Raw genomic sequence first — 24,018 nt, 5'->3', positions numbered from 1 at the left:
TACTTGGTCTTACAATGTCCAAAGTTGTTTCTTACTGTTTTTATTTGAAGGCACTAGACACAAACCTGGCTGCCTTAACCACTGCCTTTCAGAGCTACAGCTGAGAAAATCCGCTGCCAGGAAGAAGTGAATAGAACTAACAAGACTATTGAGCTGGCCAACAGATTAGTGAAAGGTCTGGAGGTGAGGTCCTACAGGGCAGGCTAATGAAGCAGCCTACAGAAAGCATTTCTTTGTTATACACTACTGATCTGGCAATAACAGAGGCACTTAGCAAAGAACCTGATGAGCTGAAAAAATTATGTCATTATCATTCATTTTTTTCATAATAGAAGCATGTTTTTGACCTTTACATTTTCTTATATTTTGCTTCACTGTGGTATATATTAACTGTAAGATTACCTAGTAACTAACATATCCAAGAACATTAAAAGAATGGATCTAGTGAATCTTAGGTATTGACCATGACGATGATTTAATAAGATGCCATCGCTTTATTTGCAACAATTAAACAGTGCTAATGATACTGCCCTTGCTTGGGGTACATACAGAATAATAGTTTGGGCTACTTAGTTAAGTAATATGATAATTCTCTAATTAGCTCTCTGAGATGTGCAGTCAGTGGGTATTATTTGAGAGAGAAAAAATAATGGCAAACCCATGAATTATCAAAAATCCATACTGTCTGTTGATTCAGTTTGGCTCAGGGGAATCCATATTCACTGATGGATTTTTCATTCATCACCCATCTAGATTTTTACCTTATATATTTTTTTCAGATATTTTATTCCATGTTAAAATTCATTTGGGGAATCTCTTGCTATAGTTTACTGGCATTATGGGTGTTGTGCAATTTGAGCCAGTCGTTTGAAGCTGACTTAGATAACCAAATATGTGGACCTTCAAAAATAAAAGATCTATTTGTTATTACGTAAATTTATATTGCTCAGTCTCTCTGGCAGAACTTAAAATAAAGCACAGCATTTCTAGAAGGATTGATTGCCTGAAGGAGAATGCAAAAGGCCCACTGTTCCTGTTTAAAGAAGCAAAATCAAATAATTTAAAATGTTAACATCCCAATTGAATTGAAAGTATAGTATATTTTAGTGAGAAACTAATGCCTCTAAAATTAAACCACATACATAATACAGAATAATAAAGGATCTAATACAGCAGACCTTTCAAAATTATTGCAATAAATGGTTATTCTGGAGCATCAGATATTATTTTCTTCCGCCTAATGTCTCATATTGTTTGGTTCCACCATGACCCCCTGCTGTGGTTGACAAGCACTGGAATAGCAACAGAGAGATGAAAAGGGGAGGCGTATAATGGAATATAATCTAAAGGAGGAGATGGAGATGAAAGGAAAGAAAAGGTGAGTTGTTCACTAGATGAAGATGACAGTCAGGTGAATTTTAATGGCAAGTCCTTCACCAGGCACCTCTCAAAGCAACAGTTCAGTGAAGAGACTGGATAGCTCAAGGGATTGGTGGTGGGATACTGAGTCTATCACCTGTACATAATTGTATCAAATTCAATCAAGGTCAGTAATGACCCAAAGCTGTTACCTTTGGATGGTTGTTGCGTGGCCTGTATGAAGTGAATACTCTTAGACCATATCCCTAGAGAGCAAGAGGATTGATTTCTTTTCATCTTAATTTTTGCTGAGAACATATTATTTTATTTGCTTTATGCCAAAGCCCTTGCTGCAGTCATAGTTGCACATTGACCTGGCAAAGACTAGAAAGGTAATCTTTCCCAAAACTCCCTTTGAGCAAGTGCTACATAAGTGCTACATAAGTGGATCTTTCTATTACGTTAATATGTGTACTGGTTTTTTTTAGACTAAATGGAATTTCATCCTGAAAATCATTAGTATACTAACAAATAACCAGTGCTTGTGTTTTCTCTTCTAATTCCTGGTGGAAAGTACTGAATGCACAGTCTTGGAAGCTGAAGTTGTCTAGCCACAGGAAAAGGAACACGGGATCAATTGTGCACCAGTTGCAGTCAATAGCAAGTCTCTTATTGACTTTACTGAATGCAAGATCAAGCCCTGAAACAGCCAATGGCAGTGTAAGTTTCCCCTGCCACTCCACCAGTGTCCCTGAGCCCTGACACACAAGATCATCTCTAGGGCCGAAAAGTTAGTTCTGTCTCTGTATCCATTCCGTCTTTGGCCTCTGATTGGTGCCAATAATGCTGTGGTCATCTGCCTGCTAATCACAGAACTGAGGCCACCAACTCATTCCATATAAATCACCAAACAGCCATTTTCAACAACTTTTCCACCACTAATGCCCTGAGTTGATTTTTCACAAGTCATCTGGATATCAGAGATATTACCAATCCCCAAAGCCAACCAGACTCAAGATGAAGCTTTAAGCCCTTCCCTAGAAAGTCTTGCATCTATGCTGCATAGCTATCCCTCTACTACTATGCTATTGACTGGATCTTGCCCCCCCGCACTGCCAAAAGCAACCTGCTTTTGAGATCAACATAATGTTGAACACAGGATATTTTGTGCAACAGAATTGTTTGAGGCTTGCTATGTGCAAACTCCAAACTATTTGTCTTGTTTCTAACACGTGAGAGTAACCCCACATGCTCCCAGAACAATGAGGACTTCCTTTCAGCAATTTGTTTGTAAACAATTAATTAACAAGGCTCTTTCATCCTTGTATTCTAGTCCAAAGATGTCAGATGGGTTCAGTCAGTCCCTCAGGATCGTGAACAAGAGCAAATTCTGTGTGGAGATATGCTCCGACCTGCAGCTTTTATTTCTTATGCTGGTTCATTTGCAAATAGATATTGGCTAGTTCAAAACCTGTGGATGCCTTACTTGGCAAACTAGAGGCTAAGTCAAGACTTGCACACGCCTTCGTAATTGAAGTGCTCATACTGTTTATTTTTTTAAAAGTACAATTAATCAAAAAAATCCAACATCTGCTGTATTTCCTTTTTTAGCTGTTGACTCACTATGTAGCTTAACTCTACTTTCTGCAAATATCTCATTGTATAGGAAGGTACATTTGGAAATAATAAATCAACAAAGTGCACTCCTGAACAAGAGCAAATGAGGTCGCTGGCTAGTGCTTGCTGTTGTTTGAAACATATTCACTAGCTGATGTGGGCTAGACATGCAGACTAACCCACAGACCTTGGGGAAATGATTTGCAACCCAGGGCAATTGTCAGGTCCGGCCAGGATTCTGCTGAGTGCTGTGGAGAGAAGCTTCCCTGCTGCTTGCATGAGGGGGACAGGCTGTTAATACTCTATTCTTGTCCCTCCGCTGTGCACCAGTGCAGCACAGAGCAAGATTTAGTGTTCAGTTATAACACTGGCTTCATGGTGAATGCTATAGTTAAGGTTGCATTGAGACGTCCATCTGAACCTGCTGTTGTCTCATGCGCATAACTTTCCTTCAGATGAAAATTTCCTTTACATCTGAAATTTTTCATGCTTGGTTTCAGTTGAAATGTGATTTTTTTTTTTTTTTGCAAGCCTGAGTAAAAACCATTCATTGGTATTGAATTATGCAAGGATGGGGAAAAAAGGTGTTTTTTCTATTGTAAAAAAGTCTTTTTTGCACATTTATGACTCACAAAAAGCTAAATGTTACAAGCTGAAACTTTCCAGGTGGCTAGTTTTGACTGAGGGCCAGTCTCCAAGCTAATTACAAAGAATGAGAAAGAAAGAGCGAAATAAAAAGTTACATATAGTGTTTTATATGATTAACTAATTTGTTTGAGATGTTTCTATTATGACTCCCTTAGCGTAAGTTTAAAGTAATAAGCTTATTTAAGATATTATAAAATATTATAATTACATAATACCAGTGTTTTGTGCTGCAATTTCACTGTGGAGTTCCATACAGTACCTTTTGTCTGTGAAAATGTGGAAGCTCACAGTGAAAGCAGTATAGTAATTAGGGTTTTGTGAATCATGTGCTTTGACCAGAGAGAGTGCTAGGCACAACTCAGGAGAGTGCAAAGTTGGCCTTAGACTGCTGTCTGGGGCTGTCTGGATGCCAGGCTGGCCTCAGTAAATTAGAGCAGTCTGGGGGCTACTCTAAATTATTATTCAGGCTCCCAAGAACATCAAGGGACCATCCTAGCAATGAAGGACTTTCAGTGTATAAAGAACCATTCCTCCATTTCCCCAGATATACTCTTTGCAACAATGGGTGGAATAGTGGGTGCCAAAGGAACAGTAAAGTAGCTCTGTGCTACCCACGGATTCCCTCACACTGGAGGAATCCTCTGGGGCAAGGGTAATCAATAGGCAGACTGTGGACCAAATCTGGACCACCAGACGCTTTTGGACAGACCACAAAATCTTTTTATTCTCTTATTCTTATTCTTAATTTTATTTTTGTATTATTTTTTTTTGGAGTCTGGACCTTGACCAAGAAATTTAGACCTTGACAAAAAATAATTGATTACGTCTCCTCTATGGGCTGGTTAAGCCAGTGTTAGATCAACTTTGTGCTAATACAGGGCAAAATTTGGGCCTGAATCTCCCTTTTTTTTAAAAAACATGGGAATAAAATATACACATTTATATTAATGTAATAATGTTCAGGCCATAATTTTAAACCCTCTACAGTCAGGATGTACAAAAAGCAGAGGTCTTCATCATAACGTGCCCATGTGGCATGTGGAGAGCTAAATTCTGCTCTGTTATACCACCTTAAGCCTGCAGTAACGTATTTGAAGACACAGGATTTCTTATAGCTGTGAGACAGCGGAGCTGAGAGTGGAAATTGGCCCACCAGGTGCTGATTATACAGCTAAAGGTTTAATATAAGTGACTACTCTTCTGCCCTTGTACGTATAACTCTAAAATACTTCAATGAATGTTACACAGACAGTCAAATTGTTTTCCATATGTGCAGCACTGGAGAGTTGAGATCACTATGAAAATCTTAATTTGTGTATTCCCTGTCTTTTGACTGTTTAAAATTATAACCCAAGTTCTTACATTCATGTGTTGATTCGTACAAAGTTAAGAAGCATGCTGCATTTTTTTCCTGTTGATGCAGTTTTTTCTTTACATGCATTACAAATATGTGTGAAAAGATATTGTCACACACAAGCCATTGAAACTAGCAATTTAAAAGTTAACCTTTATTACTTTAGGTCCCCATTCCAATGACAGAAGGTCTTGCTCCAATCTCCATGCTGACGGATGATGCAACAATTGCTAAATGGAACAATGAAGGCTTGCCCAGCGATACACGTCCACACAAAATGCCACTATTCTTACAAACGATGAACATTGGCCTCTATTGATTGACCCCCCGCTCCAGGGGGATCAAATGGATAAAAAGCAGATATGGCTCAGATTTGAAAGTCGTCCATTTGAGTCAGGCAGGATAAAAGCTAGTTGGCAGCTATCAGAATTAGTAGGAATAGAAACATTTATTTGTTGAGCTACTAAAGTGGTGCGGGGGCAAATTTTATCCTGAACTGTTTTCTTTATATCCCAGGAAGCATTAAAAACTCTACTAAACTGTTTTCTTACTGTAAGTATATCAAAGTATCCAGTGAAATAACTAACTGAGCTGTCTATTAGCATCTTCAGCATTGTGTCCATGTCTCCCCCGACCCCTGTGGATTTTTACAGGTATGTTGATATTATACAGCAGGTAGTTGTTGCTGGAGATCCTGTTTTGATAGAGAACTCGACGTAACCATTGATCCTGTACTTAACCAACTACTTGGAAGGCATATGCTAAAGAAAGGAAGGTAAATCAGTTTGTTATCATGTCATCAGCCATCTCTCCACTTGTGTTTATCTATATTTAATGGATCTTTTCATCAAAGTTCTCTAGCACATGTGTGATTGGGTGTGCTACCATCTGGGTACTGCAAGGCCCCTGAACTGTTGGGCCCAGCTGCATCTTCCAGCTGCTTAACCCTTCCCTGTGTGGCTTTACACGCATGCACACCTGACAGGGGAAGACTAAAGTTTGGGCCAGGTTCTATCTGCACAGTCCTGGCTGTACTACCCGGGGACCTTGTGAGACCCAGATGAGTAGTGTTCCCCACCACACCATGGAATCTTCCTCAATTCCCTACTGTAGCACCGGAGGGGTTATACCAACCTGTGTGCTGCCGCATGGGTCAAAAATAGGCCACATTTAGTAATGCTCCTCTCCCCAAGAGGAGGAGTGGCTGGAAGGGATCCATATCCTCCACTTTATTAACCTGATTTCTTTATTTCACTATTTTGACATAGGGAGCTATCTCCCCTTCCATTCAAGTCATGTACCCACCTCTCTGAGATAGAGACATGCTAATATGAGTGGGTTTCTCAGCTATTCACTCCCCTTTTAGTCTAGTGGCATTTCCCCCTCCTCCCCATTATAATCCTGAACCCTTTCCCTCCCTCTGGTTTAGCTGCACCTACATCCCTTTGTGCAACTACCAGGGATTCTCCCTTCCATCCCATGGCCCTGCTGGAGAATGAGAATATCCCATCTCTCATGGTCATTCCCTCTATTGCCCAAGATTGTTTCTAACTATAGGGATCATGCACGCTAGCTTGTTACGTTACCTGGCTTGTCTAATCTCTTTAAATCATGCAACCCTGGGAAAGTTGCCATAATGCAGCTCTTACCTACAATTTAGGCAAGAGAGAACTATTAATGGAATAGCATAAAATTCTTTCAGTTCCTTTTCTCTGCTCTTTAATCATACTGGGAGAAAGTAGTTAGTGAGCCACAGTAATGAATTCCTGACTCTTGAAATTTAGTTCTAATTACAGCAGCTGTGAGAGCCCTAATCAAACAGGTCAAATTGAGGAACAAAGTAGAGTCATCACAATCCCCACATTCCTGTCAGGTTTCAGAGTAACAGCCGTGTTAGTCTGTATTCGCAAAAAGAAAAGGAGTCCTTGTGGCACCTTAGAGACTAACCAATTTATTTGAGCATGAGCTTTCGTGAGCTACAGCTCACTTCATCCTGTCCTGATCCTTTCACCTTTTTTCTCTTGTTATCTTAATTTCCCCACCTAACTTTAAATCTTACTTCTCAGATTGTCTACCTTTTGAGAGCAGCCTTCCTGAAGGCTAGTCTACACTGGGAATGCTAAAGCGCTGCCATGTCAGCGCTTTAACGTGGCTTGGGTGGTCGCGGCAGAGCTCTCCCAGCTCTTTAAAAAAACCACCTCCACGAGGGGCGCAGCTCCCAACGCTGGGGCACTGTCTACATTGGCGCTTTACAGCACTGAAACTGGCTGCACTCAGGAGGGTGTTTTTTCATGACTCTCCCACAGGGCAACTACATGCAGAATCCTCCTTATGCTGACTACTGATACTGGTGTGCAGCAGCTCAGAGTGGAAAGGCAGCTTTAATTTCTCACTCCCTCGGGAGGCATTTGATTCAAGAAGGGATTTCCTGGTATGTTGAGACTCACAAAGTTACTGCTACTAATTATATTTTGGTTGCAATTCTGAATGTGAATGACTTTTGAAATGCACACTTTCTGTTCCAATACACGCTACAAGTCTCTTTCGGTCTTGTTGAATAACTGAGCCAGGCATCCCATTCACTTTTCAGTCAAGCTACTTTCCCTCTCACTCACATTTTATTTCTTCAGAAGTACAATTATTTCCTGCTGTCATGTTCCTTTCCTTCACCTCCACTCTCCCCACCTGCATACAGTTATATCAGAGTAGGGGATAAGGAATGTAAGTTTCACCCTAAATTCTGGCTGATCCACCACACACAGTTTGCAAATCCCCATTACAAAAGCCAGGCCCAGAACACTTTAATCAATTTCACTGTTACTCAAGCTGATTTAGAAGATCAGTTGTTGGCACACGTTGTCAATTTGGGAACACCAGACTTAGAACCCTTCAAGGTGTGTATGTGCATTACTGTAACATTTCTCATGTTAGTTATTGCTCTTTAGAGTGACATATAATCAGTCACCCTAATGTAAATGAATGTAATTTAATTTTTTAATTAATTTTTTTTAATTAATAAAGAAAGAATGCATGGTTTCAAAACAATAGAGACTTTATTTCCTTTGCCAGCTGTGATCAAAGCAGGGAGGGTGGTTGGCTTACAGGGAATTAAAATCAACAAAGGGGGTGGATTTGCATCAAGGAGAAACACACACAACTGTCACACCATAGCCTGGCCAATCATAAAACTGATTTTCAAAGCCTCTCTGATGCGCAGTGCGCCTAGCTGTGCTCTTCTAATCGCCCTGGTGTCTGGCTGCTCAAAATCGGCCACCAGGCAATTTGCCTCAACTCCCAACCTGCCATAAATGTCTCCCCCTTACTCTCACAGATATTATGGAGCACACAGCAAGCAGCAATAACAATGGGAATATTGGTTGCGCTGAGGTCTAACCTAGTCAACAAACAGCGCCAGCGAGCTTTTAAACATCCAAAGGCACATTCTACCACCATTCTGCACTTGCTCAACCTATAGTTGAACTGCCCCTTACTACTGTCCAGGCTGCCTGTGTAAGGCTTCATGAGCCATGGGAGCAAGGGGTAGGCTGGGTTCCCAAGGATAACTATTGGCATTTCAACATCCGCAATGGTAATTTTCTGGTCTGGGAAGTAAGTCCCTTCTTGCAGCTGCTTTAACAGCCTGGAGTTCCTAGAGATGCGAGCATCATGCACCTTTCCCGGCCATCCCATGTTGATGTCGGTGAAATGTCCCTTGTGATCCACCAGTGCTTGTAGCACCATTGAGAAGTACCCCTTGCAGTTTAGGTACTGATTGGCAAGTTGGTCCAGTGCCAAGATAGGGATATGCCTTCCGTCTATCACCCCACCACAGTTAGGGAACCCCATTGCAGCAAAGCCATCCACTATGACCTGCACATTTCCCAGAGTCACTACCCTTGCTAGCAGAAGGTCACTGATTGCATTGGCTACTTGAATCACAGCAGCCCCCACAGTAGATTTGTCCACTCCAAATTGATTCCCAACTGACTGGTAGCAGTCAGGCATTGCAAGCTTCCACAGGGCTATTGCCACTCACTTCTCAACTGTCAAGGCAGCTCTCATCTTGGTATTCCTGCACTTCAGGGCAGGGGAAAGCAAGTCACAAAGTTCCATGAAAGTGGCCTTACGCATGCAAAAGTTTCGCAACCACTGGGAATCATCCTATACCTGCAACACTATGCCATCCTACCAGTCTGTGCTTGTTGTCCGGGCCCAGAATCAGCGTTCCACTGTATCAACCTATCCCACTTCAGCCATGATGTCCCAAATGCCACATCCCATGCTTTCAGGAACATCTGTGTCCCTGTCCTCCTCACAATCATCCTCGTGCTTATGGCTCCTACCCAGGTTCTGCGCATACTGCAGGATAATGCGTGAGGTGTTTACAATGCTCACAACGGTGAGCTGAGCTGGCTCCATGCTTGCCGTGCTATGGCGTCTGCATGGTAACCCAGGAAAAAAGGCGTGAAACAATTGTCTGCCATTGCTTTCACGGAGGGAGGGAGGGGAGACAGACGACATGTACCCAAAACCAATGTTTTTGCCCCATCAGGCATTGGGAGCTTAACCCAGAATTCCAATGGGCAGCGGAGCCTGTGGGGACTGTCGATGCTAGCCATGTATTGAGGACGCACTCTGCCGACTTAATGCGGTTAGTGGGGACATACACAATCAACTTTATAAAATCTCTTTCTAAAGGTTGACATCTATAAAATCAACCTAATTTCGTATTGTAGACATACCCTAAGTTCCACTGACTTTAAATAAGCCTTAGGTCCTAAGTGTCCAAGTCACTTTTGAAAATGGGACTTGAGCTGCTAAGTGACTTGGACACTTTTGAAAATGTTGCCCTAAAGCTTCCCGCCCAATGGTGTGGACACACACCAAGTCTGAATGCTGCCAATTGAGCACCGTGGTGGCAACACTCTAGTTATGTTTGAGATGGATATGTCATGTATAAGCTTATCTTGGAATGCTCCTTTTGAACTGAAATATTTTATGCTTGGTCTCATTAAAAAGGATTTTTTGGAGGTGGAACAAATACAAATTTTATAGTCATAAAAATTGTGGCATCCATTTTTTACTCTAGAATAACTGACGATAACTGTGTTAGTACTTTGGCATTGGCATGCACAGAATCCTCACTGAGGAAGCCACACTTTGATAATTGAGAAATAATGGAGAAAGGGATAAAGCAATGTAACAAGTAATGAACGCATCGAATGGCTCTTGTGAACTGGGTCATGAAAAATGCCAAGGCAGAACCTATGAGCATAGCCTGCACAACTCCTTCCCCAGCAGCTTCTCCGCAACAAGTGTGGGATTCTGCTGGCTGGGAGTTGGAGATATCAGACCACGGAAGGGGCCTGGGGAACTTTCTGTAGATAGCATAATCCTTTCAGAACCCCACAGATTTGTCACAGATAAGTGCTGAGAAGTTAGTGCTCCCAATCTACAGTTTGTACTCACTGCAAAGTTGCAACTGGAGACCAAGGACCAATGCCAGCTAGGTCACCAAGCTGCTTCTGCAGCTGTTGGTGGGGCAGGCATGCCACATGAATTCCCTCAGACTGACATTTAGGCCCATGATTCTTTGCAAATCATAAAGGGTCTGTACTCGTAAGCCACATGCCAGGCTAGGTCTGCTTAGCTACTACCCCTTTAAACCAAGGAGATAATGCCTCAGGTTTTCCCTGGCTTTGAAGCTATTAATGTTGTGTGTGAGTTCTTCTCTCTTGTGCATGTTTTTGCCTGAAAGAGGATGACATGACTAGTGTGTGGTACACACAGAAATAATAGCAAGATATGGTCAGACATAAATCTGGATGTTCAACTCACATTTATTAGGATGGAATCTATAGCCAGTAATTAGCTAATTTTTCTGATTTAAATCTGTTTAATAATAATCAGAAAAAGGTCAGAATTTATACATTTTCTTTCTTTTGATGTTAATCCAAAACTTAATTACTAAAATCTAGGTTTATAAGGAAGGTTTAGGAGATCAGTGTATTTGAAGCAAAGAGATGCAATATTTCCTATGTTAACATTGTTTGATATATAGATTTGCAAACTAGCCATCTTCATTTCAGTCTGAACTCACAAAGCAGCAAAATTATTTTAAAATTGAGTTGAAAATGCTTGAGGATGAATTGCTGGCACGCCTTTTGGCTGCCAAGAGTAATTTCTTTGGGATACACTTCTGGTTGAAAAGCTGGAAACAACACTACACACAGCAGCAGAAGTAGAACTAAAGGTAAAATATGAAAAGAATTAGATCAGCAACAATAATGATCATTTTGATAAGATGAAAATGGCTCTTTTTGATCAAAACCAGACGTTTTTCTTTCATAATTATACTTATTGCATCACCTCTTTTTTCAGCATATTAATCTGTGAGGATCTCAGTGTGTTTCAGAGATTCTTTTTAATAGCTCTTTTCCGTGGGTAACAGCCTCAGTTACTTGCATAAGTGAAACTGCATGTATATGTAGTGTAGTAGAATCTCTCTATAATTTGTACCCTGATAATTCTAAAATGTTTTAATCACAATGAAATCCTTTTATAAATTCAAAATAAAAGCTGTAAGAAGAAGAGAATTAGATCGATGTTTTACATTTCACATGTGACTGTTAACTGAAAATTAGCTTTTCTTTGGCACATCTCTTTTCATAGTTTCTTATGAACCAAATGCTTACTGATATTTTTCTATGTTGTTTGGTTTAGAATTATGTTGAGATTGCACTGTATTGAGTTATTGGTTGGTTGACATTGCTCAATCATAAAACTAAAGGGCCAGATTTTTAAAGGGATTTAGGCACCGATACAGATAGGCAGGTAGTGGGTTTTTCAAAAAGCACCTAGGCACCTAACTCCCAAGGGCCTGAGGAGATTAGATAAAACAACAGGAGGGAACAGTGCAAGAATTACTCCAGTGAAATGCAGGCAGGCAGATTCAATCCTTGAGCTGTTTTCTCTGGCTCTAAGTAGTCAGAACTGACTGTAAAAACATATGTCCAGTATGGAAAACCCTTTCAGTGGATGCATAATGAACCTCATGCAAATTGAGGAACTCAAGAAGGTAACAGGAAAGTGATGAATGCCATACACATTTTGGAGCTCTATATTAATTTCTGCTATGCTGATGCACATCACTGGATCTCTTGTGCAAACAGTGCTAAGTATGCAAACCAAGAAGCTAATGTTAGAAATCATTGCATTTTAAAGTCATGGTTCATATGCAGTTTAGAGAGAAATATTACATTCATAAGTATGAAATATCATGTTATATCAGTAATAAATACGTAGCACTTACATCTCTTTTTCATCTGCAAAGTGCTTTACAAACTAATTAATTCATCCTCAGTTTGTCCCTGTTAGGTAGTAAAATACGTAGTTCACCCCTGTTTCACAGATAGGGAAACTGAGGTGGTGATTAAGTGACTTGACCAAAAAATCTGAGGATATCAGCATTCAAGCCAGATCAGAATACAGAGACACTATTATCCCATCCCTTCGCCAACTCAGAATAGATAACATCAACAACCAACTGCAGAAATGTCTCGGAACGTTAATCATGTGACAGTGTCTTTTTAAAAGGGAGACGCTTACTTCTGAAGGTCTTCCTTAGGTGGAGAGGGTTCAGTAAGTGCTGTGAGACTAGACAGAGCTGAAAGCTGTGACCCCAGCTAGGCTACTTTTCCGTCAGGCTTGTCTGAGCCCTGAAGTCAGAGGGAAGAATGAGAGAATGTGACTGGAGCTGAGTACCCTGTGTGGATGCATCCTGCCTGGACTCTCCTTAGGGGGCTGTGAGTAAGATGTTCCCGAGGAACCCAGTAAATTGCAAATCTGCACATTAGCTGCAGATTTGTATTTGTCTTACTGTGAGGTCATCTTTACCCGTCTCCTAGATAACTTTAAACTAACATACATCAGTGCCAAAGTTTCCCCTGTAAAAATCCTCAGGAAGCAGCCTATATTGATGAAACAGCGGTAGATAGCAAACATTCAATTAAAAGCCTCTTTCAAAAGAAGCCATCAAATAAACTAAAGCATCAGAACTCTTTATAAACAGGTTGTTGGGACAGACTGGAGTTTAAAAGAACCTTTTAGAATACTTGTTTTTAAAAATGGTTGAGTGTGAATCCTTAGGAAGAGAGTTTAGCTGAGACTTGTAAAGGAACCAGGGAAGGGGTTGACTCTAACTCTGCAAAAATTCACATTGGGGGCCTGATTGTCCATTTCTATGGACCTTGTGCTGTCATTTACAGCAGTGCAAAGTTGGAATGGTAACATTTCTACCACTTACTTTTCACTGGTGTAAATGACTACGCAAGGTGCAGAGGAATAGAAACACAGGTCCTTGTTGCCTCGTTTCTACAGACTAGCAGTGCCTCTTACAAAATGTGATCAGCTCTGCCTGGAATGAGTTTAGCTGTTTCACATAGGCACTGACATCTTCCGCCTGTCATTCTTTTGGTAGCTTCATGCCTTTTCTCAAGAGATACAATTACATAGTGGCTATTAATGCAAAAAGGGAAATCCTGAAATCCTTAGTCATTTTTTACCATGACATCACTCAGACTACTAAGGACTGAGTAAAAAATGATGACGGACTTGAGGATTTGTCCCATTTTGACCAGTTTGACAGTATTCTTCAGTTAAAATTATGTTAAGAGAGCAAGGGGAGGTGGTGGACAAAGCTATTATAAAATAGATTTATGTTGCTTTCATAACAAAACTGTTCTCTGTATAAAGCTAATGTGTGTGAGTCTGCGTGAATGTCATGTTCCTGCAGATGTTCTAGCATGATACAAGCAGCTGCATTTGCTATGGACATATATAGTAGCTGGATACTTTCTGTGTCGTCTCTCTATTCTCAGTTCACAATACCCATTGAGGGAAAGTGATCACTGATTTATTTTCTTTCTTTCTTTTAAAATGTTTGAGCAGTGAGAAACAAATGGGTTGAAATTAAATATTTGCGACTCAATCCTGCAATGTCCGCACTCAAAACTCCATTGCCTTATTGGGAGTGCTGCATGTAAAACAATTTTCGGCTGAGGCCCTTTGAATTTCTAATGCCCTAAAATGATTTGAAAAGTAACTGAAGCAGGGAAAAGAAGTTCAGGGTGTTCTTAATCTTGTGGCCTCCTCAAGGACCTGATCCTTCAAAGAGTGAGCACCTCCTGCTGGGTCTGAGTGCTCTCAGCTCTCATTGACTGTCATGGGAGTTGAGAGTATGTCACATCTCAAACCTTGCAGAATCTAAGGCTCTCAGAACCTTCCAGAAACAGACCCAAAGTTGTTGCTACTTCCATCATTTGCAAACCCTCTGGCTTCTCCCAAGGCCTCTGTCGTAATGCTGCTCACTGAATCCAGTCAGGCCAGGTCCAGCTCTTCACACACAGTTTCTGTATCTCTCACATATTGCAGATTTTGGAAGCAAAAGTCAACAAAGTGAAGATCAATGAGGCTCGTGAGCATTATCAGCCAGTAGTGGCAAGAGCTTCCCAGGTCTATTTCCGCAAGGATAAGCTGATTAAAATCAATCCAATATATCAGTTCTTGCTCAAGGTTACGATTTAGAAAGAGATCAATATGTTTGTGTGCTGCTGTTTTAATCTAGTGTTACCATTGGCTTAGACCCTTGTCTCCCTTCTGTCATGGGCTTTTTATGTTGTATTTCACAAAGCAGGGCAGCAGGCAGAATCCTCTGACAATGGGTGTGAGAGGCTGTGATGAAGTGGGACTGTTCTTAATGTTTTCTCTGAATATTGTGGGGGTGCCTCAGTTTCCCCTATGTACTTCTTAAGTATCTAGGTGGTGGGATAAGGGTGTATGAAATTGCAGAACCCTAGAGTGCAGGTGTGTGCAGGGGTCTGGTCACAGAGAATGGCCAACACCCTGTTTCCTGGAAACTGATGGCCAGGCCCTTCCCTCCTGCAAGATGAGAGCTAAAGGGTTGGAGAACAAAAGAATCAGGTGACCTCCTGGCCTGGGAAAGGGACAAAGCCCAGAGGAGGAGGTACTGGAGAGAGTTTCAGTTTCAGGCTGGGTGGTCGAATGCAGGGAAGCCCAAGGCTGGGGTCTAAGCTCCCTGCCCCCCCAGAAGGACTTGACTGAGGGGTCCTGGTTGTACCCATAAGCTCTGTTTTAGACTGTGTTGCTATTGTCCAATAAACCTTCCGTTTTACTGGCTGGCTGAGAGTCATGGTGAATCTCAGGAAGAGGGGTGCAGGGCCCGGACTCCCGCACACTTCCTGACAGAGGGTAAACAATCTGATCGAGTGTGTGACATACTCCACTTTCATTTACATCCGTCCTCGGGGTCTGTTTGAAAGAGACAAGCTTACCTTCACAGCCCAGTTAGCTTTCCAGGTGCGGTATGTCTGTGACAGAGACACCTTTGTATGTTGTTGGGTGGGTGTATGCTCATGCACGTGCCCGCTTAGTCCATGATCACTTTCTCCCACAACACTTTGCTCCATATGTCATTAGGTATGCAGAACTAATCTTACAATGTGCAAGGCCCCCATCTGCTGAGTGTGAGGAGAGATTCTGCTGTAGTGATATCTCCTCCTCCTCTCTTCCCACTGTGGGAGGGAGAGATTGAACTGGTTTGTACATTTACTAGGACTCCATACTGGTGCTTGAGCTGCTTATGCTGAAGGACAGCTCTACTGGGCCTCTGGAGAGTTGGACTTTGGTCCATCAGTGTCACCCTGAGTCTGAGATGCTCCCTGGGGCTGAGTATGCCACAGTACTCCCAGTACTTCCACAGTACTCCCAGACACTCAAAGTTGCTTTCTTAAGAACACAAAAACAATATCATCCCTGGAAAGTTATCCCAGTGAAGAGAGTTGATTTTCCCACTAGCCATCCTGGGAGCAAAATGTGGGAGCTGGATTCATTTTTTAAATTATACTGGGTCACCCAAGGATGGCATGGTTTTCACACACACAGAACACAGTGGGGGAGGAGAAAGTAATTAAGGAAGTGTTATTTACTCCTTCTCATAACACAAGAACTAGAGGTCACCAAATGAAATTAATAGGCAGCAGGTTTAAAACAAACAAAAGGAAGCATTTCTTCATACAAAGCACAGCCAACCTGTGGAACTCCTTGCCAGAGGATGTTGTGAAGGCCAAGACTATAACAGGGTTAAAAAAAGAATTAGATAAATTAATGGAGGATAGGTTCATCAATGGCTATTAGCCAGGATAGGCAGGGATGGTGTCCCTAGCCTGTGTTTGCAAGAATCTGGGAATGGGTGACAAGGGATGGATCACTTGATGATTACCTGTTCTGTTCATCCCCTCTGAAGCACCTGGCATTGGCCTTTGTTGAAGACAGGATACTGAGCTAGATTGACCTTTGGTCTGACCCAGTATGGCTGTTCTTATGAGGCGAGGGAAGAGTATTGTGTAATGTTCTCTGATCTGGTATAAAATGCCTTTTTTTTTCCTTGCACAGCTGGAAATTTCTCTATTATGTCTTTGCTTCTCAACCCAGACATTGCTCTTCTGGGTTCACGGAAGGGGTTGTATGATGGGCACAGGCCTTAGTACCCCTCCCCACAAGCTACACGTTCCTTTTGGAAAAAAAACACAAATGGGGACAGAGGAGAAGGGCCAAGGGCCTATTGGGATATGAGCTGCCATGTCCTGGAGGAAGGTGGTAAATTTAGGAGTGGGGCTTGTTGAACATGTGTTGTGGGGAAGGAGGAGGTTGAATCAGTGCTTAATTTGTGCCAGAGTTTGGCAGGGCTGAGCCCTGGTATCTCTGGGCTTGCTGTATGTATTTTAATGTTAAAAATATTGCTTGAACCCCAGCACCTAATTGCTTGAGCTCCGCACCTCCTTCATTCAAATTGAGCACTGGGTTCCCCATGTGGAGAAGGGGAAAGAGGTCATGAAAGCTGATATTCAGACACTGCTAGTATTTACCAAATCCGAATATCAGTCCTTTAGCTGTGTCTTACCCCAGCTCCTTCTGGGTCACCTACAGGTCACCATTAAGTCTATCACACTGGGAGATGTATTATGGGGTTGATCCAGCAAGATGCTGAGCACCCTCTGCTCTCTTTGAGGGTGCTCAGCACTTTTCAAGGTTAAGCTCTTTATTTTTTAATTTTTTTTTACTTCCTAACTGAACTGCAAAAAAAGGAATGTGCATTCCTGGCTCATGTAAAAAATAAAGCATGTATTTCCTAAAAATTAACTGGAGCAGAATAAAACTTCATTGTCAGAAATGCTAACCATTATAACACATCTAGCATTAAATCAGAGTTATCTACTGGTAGTTCCCTTGGATCATTTGATCAAATTAAGCTCCTAAAATATGGTTCAAAAATGTCATCTTGGTGTAGGATATAAAGTACAAGAATAGGGCAACTAAATTACTGAAAATTTGGGAAAATGAAATGTTGACTCATGTATTTTGACATAATGTAGAAATCAGGAGGTTTGCCAGACAGATCTCTTCAGACTCTGCTTATGCAATATTTGATTTGCACAACTGCTTTATAGATTGCCCACCACCCTGAGCATGAGCAGCTGGGCTTGGGGTAGGCTGCCCTCCAGGACATAGGGAATTCTTCCCAGCCCCCTCAGCAGTTGCTCTGCAGCATCTACTGCAGCCCCAAGGCTTTGGTAGCCTTTGCTCTGATTAACTCTCTCCTTATTCTGGTAGATCCTTGGGTACGTAATCTTGGATCTACTGGCCCTCCACAACTCCTGCATCAAAACCCAGCTAGTAGCCAAGTCTAGGGAGGTCCCCTGTGACTGAACTGCATAACACTGCTGAGCTGACGCCTTCCCCTCTACTTCCACCTTTTGTAAAAAGTCTCTGATTCTTTTTAATTAATTAATTAAGAGCTAAACAAAATAGCTCTTAATTAATTAATTAAGCACAAGCATAGCTTCCTGGAGTCCCCATGCAATGACATAGCCTGCTGTTCAGAATTTTTCCTGGTGTATTCCACTGTCTTACCATGCCAGTTAGTTCCACAGTGTGGGTGTGCTGCCCATATGTCTCCTGTGCTCCAGGATCTGCCCCACTCCCGGCTCTGCTTCCACCTTTCAGTGGCCTGACAAAGTGGAAAGGCCCTGGACATATAAGAGCTGGCTTAATTAAGGAAGTAGGTAGGAGGAAAGCGAAAGCAGGAGGAGGGTGAGGCGAGAGGCAGCAGGGACTGAAAGGAAAGAAACAGGAGATGGACAGATAATTTAACCAGGAGAGTAATTAATCATTGGAACAGTTCACCAAGGTTTGTGGTGGATTCTGTATTGCTGACTATTTTAAAATGAAGATGGGATTTTTTCGAAAAGATCTGCTCTAGGAATTATTTTGGGGAAGTTCTAAAGACAGACTAGATGATCACAATGGCCCCTTCTGGCCTTAGGGTATGTCTACACTACGTAATTAGGTCGAATTTATAGAAGTCGTTTTTTTAGAAATCGGTTTTATATATTCGAGTGTGTGTGTCCCCACAGAAAATGCTCTAAGTGCATTAAGTGCATTAACTCGGCAGAGTGCTTCCACAGTACCGAGGCAAGCGTCGACTTCCGGAGCGTTGCACTGTGGGTAGCTATCCCACAGTTCCCGCAGTCTCCGCCGCCCATTGGAATTCTGGGTTGAGATCCCAATGCCTGATGGGGCTAAAACATTGTCCCGGGTGGTTCTGGGTACATATCATCAGGACCCCGTTCCCTCCCTCCCTCCGTGAAAGCAAGGGCAGACAATCGTTTCGCACCTTTTTTCCTGAGTTACCTGTGCAGACGCCATACCACAGCAAGCATGGAGCCCGCTCAGCTCACTGTCACCGTATGGCTCCTGGGTGCTGGCAGATGCGGTACGGCATTGCTACACAGCAGCAGCAACCTATTGCCTTGTGGCAGCAGACGGTGCAATAGGACTGGTAGCCGTCATCATCATGTCCAAGGTGCTCATGGTCGCCTCTGTGAAGTCGATCAGGAGTGCCTGGGCAGACATGGGCGCAGGGACTAAATTTGGAGTGACTTGACCAGGTCATTCTCTTTAGTCCTGCAGTCAGTCCTATTGAACCGTCTTATGGTGAGCAGGCAGGTGATACGGATTGCTAGCAGTCCTATTGCATCATCTTCTGCCGGGCAGGCAAGAGATGAGGATGGCTAGCAGTCCTATTGTACCATCTTCTGCCTAGCAGCCATGAGATGTGGATGGCATGCAGTCCTTCTGCACCGTCTGCTGCCAGCCAAAGATGTAAAAGATAGATGGAGTGTATTAAAACAAGAAATAGACCAGATTTGTTTTGTACTCATTTGCAAACACCCCCCCCCCATCTAGGGGACTCATTCCTCTAGGTCACACTGCAGTCACTCACAGAGAAGGTGCAGCGAGGTAAATCTAGCCATGTATCAATCAGAGGCCAGACTAAACTCCTTGTTCCAATAAGAGCAATAACTTAGGTGCACCATTTCTTATTGGAACCCTCCGTGAAGTCCTGCCTGAAATACTCCTTGATGTGAAGCCACCCCCTTTGTTAATTTTAGCTCCCTGTAAGCCAACCCTGTAAGCTGTGTTGTCAGTCGCCCTTCTCTGAGTCAGAGCAACGGCAAACAATCGTGCATCTGAGTTGAGAGTGCTGTCCAGAGCAGTCACAATGGAGCACTCTGGGATAGCTTCCGGAGGTCAATACCATCGAATTGTGTTCACCGTACCCCAAATTCAACCCGGCAAGGCCGATTTAAGCGCTAATCCACTTGTCAGGGGTGGAGTAAGGAAATCGATTTTAAGAGCCCTTTAAGTCGAAATAAAGGGCTTTGTCGTGTGGACGGGTGCAGGTTTACATCGATTTAACGCTGCTAAATTCGACCTAAAGTCCTAGTGTAGACCAGGGCTTAGTATCTATGAGTCAGGAGTGGAGACAGAGGGGCAGAAAGTGAGGGAAGAGGAATGGGACAGAGGTTAGATCGCTCAGAAATTTGGATTTAAAGTGCTGTTCTACTTTGAAAAGTAATTAAGGCAAATTCGCACCAGATGTCTCAGTAGATCTGCTCCATGAATGTATCTTGTCACGTCTACTTGTCTGGGTAACAAAATGCATATTCCTTTCTTTTCTTTTTAGCACTACTTCAGGACAACCACAACCTGGCCTCTGTTGAACCATTAATTAAGTTCCAAATGTAGAGCCATTGCTTTCATGAGGTGGCACCAGATGTAACTGAGGGCAGGATTTGGCCTACAGAATCATTAGAACTGGTTACAAGATAGGAAGGAAAGGACCCAACTTGACTTTAAGATCCCAAGTTGAGTTTGCTGACCTGGCAGTTAGGGAAAAAAATCTTTTTTTTACTTGTAAACTGCACAAATTTGAGCGGAAGTCATTGAGCTACACTAAACATGGAACCCTGGGATGACTTTTGTACAGAGCTGATTTTTGGAGCCACATTTTTAACGTTGGCACCCCAGCTGCAAAGTATACATATTTTTGCATCACTACAAGGTGACATTGCATCATGCAACATCGTTACTTGGTAATAATGTATTCTAATGCAGCATCTTGATAGCACAGCACCCAAGTAATAGTGCTTGCTATGTGAATGCAAACTAGAGCACACAAAACTATAAGCTAAACATCCCTCCCCTCATTTGGGGCTCCTAAAACTTTCTGACCCCAGAGCCTCATATTTCCTTACTGCAGCCATGTTCTGTACCTTTGATATATGGTACCCTACCAAATAAAGGAATAATTATAGGCAATGACAGCACTCATCTATCTCCATTTGTCTCTAAATCTTTGGAGGTGCAAACAAAACACATTGGATGGGAGAGACTAGTAATGCTGATGAGTGCTTTAGATCGCTTGATAATCTCTTTTTCTGTTAGCTATTACAGAATGGCAATCAAATACATGCATGTTTGGGGTAGGAACAGATGGCACTTCTGTTATGCAAGGAAGAAATGGGGGTGAGAGGGCAGCGAAGTTGAAAAAAAAATGACCTCCCTCCCTGACTTACTGGGATTCATTGTGTTGCCCTCCTATTACAGCTGACTGTGACTTTTTATTGTCATAAAGATATGTCAGAAGTTAGACAGAGAGACAGAGGATAACCTTAAATCCTTTAGTGCATTTTACCAGGTTTCTCAAAAAAAAAAGGGGGGGGGCAAAAAGCCGACTGAGGGAGTTGGGAAATGTCAGTGAGGCATTACACAAAGAGCTCAATACATTTGTTGACCCCCCCCCCCCCGCAGCTTTAAGATGGATTTAGTTATAGTCATCATAATGCTGTAGGTGCTTTCTTAAAAATAATGTAGATGCTATTGTCTGTCTGCCACTTGGAAAATGTAGCTGTTTCAATGCGCCCCTGCTGAAGTTGAAAAAGACGGATTTATTGAAATGCCTCAAAAATCCATCACCCTGTCAGTGTATTACTTGCCAGCTGAACTGTATCCTTATTCCTGTCTCTACAGCGCCTGGCTTCATTTTTTAGAATATTTTTGTCTTTTCCAAAACAGTTGCTTTTCTTTCTTACCCCCCATTTTGCAAATGGCATCTGCAGTGTTAGATTTGAGGGCTGAGATGAGAGGAGAGCAGTGTTTTGAACTGACTAATTTGTAGGCAAGAAATAAAGCCCTTGTAAGGTGGTCCCGGGGGTGTCTTCCCCATGAACACTCTTTGAAGCTACATGTAATCTGGTGCATTTCAAAGACAAAACATTTCCTATTCTCAAGTATCTACATGAGCCAGGGTTGGTTTACCAGTTTCTGGAGAATAATGACCTCCACCAGGGGCAGGGATGCTCCCGCCCTCCCCTCTCCCCCCAAAACATTCCTGTTCTGTTTGAAAGGGGCAATTGCAGTAAATGGTTTATTTGTCACATTTTTTGCTGCTCTGAAGGAGTGGTGGCTACTAACACTTAGCTGAAATGCTTCCTCAGTAAATTCCAAATGTTGGCAAGCAACATATCCTTCCACAAGACAGTTAAATACTATAGTGGTTTTATGTTTACTTTTGATTTCTATAAAGTAGTCACCAAAAGCTAGCAATCTGCTAACCTTAGATAGTTTGGATTCAGATTTGATAACCATCCAAAAATTTGGTTGCTTAGCTAATCCTCTCAGTTCTGGAAATGTAATATGACATTCCAGTGCTATTTGGTTTTTACTGAGCCAGGAACACCATAAAATATTGTTTCTCCCCACATTTTAGTGTTTCTATCCCTGGTCCCATATAAAAAAGGCACACAGATGGGAGCGAAAAATTAACAGAAAGAGTTAAATGTTTTGAACTTCAAAACAGCTTTAGGTTTGGGGTTTGGTTCAAATTTTGTATGAATGTTCAGGGTGATTTTTGTTTGATTCAAATGGACTTACTCAATTGCTACTTTTTGTCCACTTATCTACTGTGAATTGATTCAACTGCAGTAGGGAACACTTCTATATTTAAATCAACATGTTATGGTACCCGTAGACTGCATGTTTAAAAAACCGGCTGGAACTTGGGATTTGGTCCTGAATGGGGTCCTAAACTCTTACAGATGTAAACAACTGTAGGCGGGGAATTGTTCAGTTAATTACGTAAATGTTTTGTTTTGCAGCTTTTACTTATGAATACAGAAACTGATGCTTGTGAACTTGACTTCTTATTCACCGTTAATATTGACAACAGCTAAAACAGGCTACTGGATTTTCACTCCAGCTCTGCATAGAGTGCAATTAAAGTGTAGTATGTACCCCGGAACCTGGGTAGGCTTGCAAGGAAGACCACAAACATTGTTGTTGTTTTTTTTAAAAATCTGTGCAAATAATTTGGGATTTTTTGCTGTTCAAAATATACATGAATACAATAAAATGTGATCGGTGTGCTTAGGGTTTTTTTCATCTCTAGACAACATGTTTTAGGGATTAATTTTGTGGCATGGATAAAGATATTGAAGGCTCCCCAAAATGAAGGAAAAAAAGTGGTGGAATCAGAATGTCCAAAGAAAGAGAAGTTTTCACAAGAATGGAAAATGAAAAGTTCCCTCCAGAAGCTGATTATGATGTAAGCCAGACGACCAGATCAGATGACATATGGTGTTAGTTGGATTACTAACCTGAACACTTTGAGGAATGGATTTTTTGCCTCCAGACTGTGGTGTTCTTGGATTTCTACCAAATATGAATCATGATAAAATACTAGTAGTATTCATGTTTTTTCTATAGATTTTAAATGTTGGTTTCCCTGAAGTTTTATCATTTGCAACTCTTAATTTATAGGAACTTTGGTGAAGAGAAATTTGGAACCAATATGTAGAGAGGCATAAAACTGAGTATGCAAAATAGTTTTAAGAAAACAGTCCTGCTAGTTTTCATTTATCTCCTGGAGCTGACCCATTGAAAGCCATAGAATCATTAGGTAAGTCCAGGCCAAACATGTCTATTTATGTTGCACAAAAGGGAATGCTTACAACTAACATACTTTCTATTGAATTGGAGTGGAACTCCTACTCATTCACATTAATACCAAAAGAATTCATTGTAATTAATGCTATTACAATTAATATCTCTAGAGAAATAAATAAGGAACCTCCATTATTGTTGAGTACCATCACATTACTTCATGAACTATTTGACATTTGGAAAATATACTCCTTTATGACAATTGTAGTGCTTGACTCAGACAGTGTACAATGCAATTGTTGGTTGCTCTCTGGTGAAAAAATAAAGGGCCAGCATCTGTTTTGATTACATGAGTGCAAGTCGATAGTTTTGCATGAGGAGAATTTGGCCTACTTACATTGATAAGAGACAAATGTATTAATTTCAACTCATCCTTCTTTATGCCACGACTCTCCCCCCCACCACACACACACACACACACACACACACAATTTCAATGTAATGACTACAGGTTAACTCCTTGCACTCTGTATGTACATCGATGGGATGTGCAGCTGCTTAACAGATACCCTAGTCAGTTTATAAAAAGAACAGGAGTACTTGTGGCACCTTAGAGACGAACAAATTTATTTGAGCATAAGCTTTCGTGAGCTACAGCTCACTGCATCGGATCCGAT

General features: G+C 41.8%; 1 pseudogene; it reads left to right on the top strand.

Annotated features, from left to right (window-relative positions):
• Nucleotides 1-24,018, top strand: part of LOC144272389 (dynein axonemal heavy chain 11-like) — a 188,209-nt pseudogene that overhangs the window by 143,544 nt on the left and 20,647 nt on the right.

The sequence above is a fragment of the Eretmochelys imbricata genome, chromosome 11 (genome assembly GCF_965152235.1).
Source record: "Eretmochelys imbricata isolate rEreImb1 chromosome 11, rEreImb1.hap1, whole genome shotgun sequence".
Classification (NCBI taxonomy): Eukaryota; Metazoa; Chordata; order Testudines; family Cheloniidae; genus Eretmochelys; species Eretmochelys imbricata.
This window is presented reverse-complemented; position numbering and strand designations above follow the sequence as displayed.